The following is a 1,134-nucleotide window of genomic DNA, read 5'->3' as shown; positions in this document are numbered from 1 at the left end:
GAAGGACATGTAAATGCTGTTTTCTCTTGGTCCTGAGGATCTACTGCAATTTGGTTGTAACCTGAGTAACCATCCAAAAAGCAGTAGTATTCATGACCTGCTAGTCTCTCTAGCATCTGATCTATGAATGGTAAAGGAAAATGATCCTTTCTGGTGACTGTATTGAGCCTTCTGTAGTCAATACACATGCGCCACCCTGTAACTGTTCTTGTAGGAACTAGTTCATTTTTTTCATTATGAACCACTGTCATGCCTCCCTTCTTGGGAACAACGTGGATAGGGCTCACCCAGGGGCTATCAGAAATAGGATAAATAATCCCAGCCTCTAGTAACTTAGTGACCTCTTTCTAGAACGGAGGTGGTTGTCAGGCACACGTTCATAGTTGAGAATGATGATGATTGTCACGGATCATCACATTCATCCGATTTACGAACAAGTAGTATCTTAGAATGGAAGCAAGCATGATTGAATGAGAAACAGTAGTAATTGCATTAATCCATCAAGACACAGCAGAGCTCCTCACCTCCAACCATGGGGTTTAGAGACTCATGCCGTGGAAGATACACAAAGAAAACGTGTAAAGTGTCATAAGGTACTGATACAATGTCAAAAGATCCTATTAATAGTAAACTAGTAACATAGGGTATACAGAAATGAGTAAATGACATAAAAATCCACTTCTGGGTCCACTTGGTGTGTGCTTGGGCTGAGCAGTGAAGCATTTTCGTGTAGAGACCTTTTCTGGAGTTAAATGCCAGCTTTTATGCCAGTTTGGGCGTTTAACTCCAAGTTTTATGCCAGTTCCAGCGTTAAACGCTGGAATTTCTGAGGCTGATTTGCCACGCCGGTTTGGGCCATCAAATCTTGGGCAAAGTATGGACTATCATATATTGCTGAAAAGCCCAGGATGTCTACTTTTCAACGCCGTTAAGAGCGCGCCAATTGGGCTTCTGTAGCTCCAGAAAATCCACTTCGAGTGCAGGGAGGTCAGAATCCAACAGCATCTGCAGTCCTTTTTGGTCTCGGAATCAGATTTTTGCTCGGAACCCTCAATTTCAGCCAGAAAATACCTGAAATCACAGAAAAACACACAAACTCATAGTAAAGTCCAGAAAAGTGAATTTTAACTAAAA

The sequence above is a fragment of the Arachis duranensis genome, chromosome 7 (assembly GCF_000817695.3).
Source record: "Arachis duranensis cultivar V14167 chromosome 7, aradu.V14167.gnm2.J7QH, whole genome shotgun sequence".
In the NCBI taxonomy this organism is placed as follows: Eukaryota; Viridiplantae; Streptophyta; class Magnoliopsida; order Fabales; family Fabaceae; genus Arachis; species Arachis duranensis.
Note: the sequence above shows the minus strand (reverse complement) of the source record.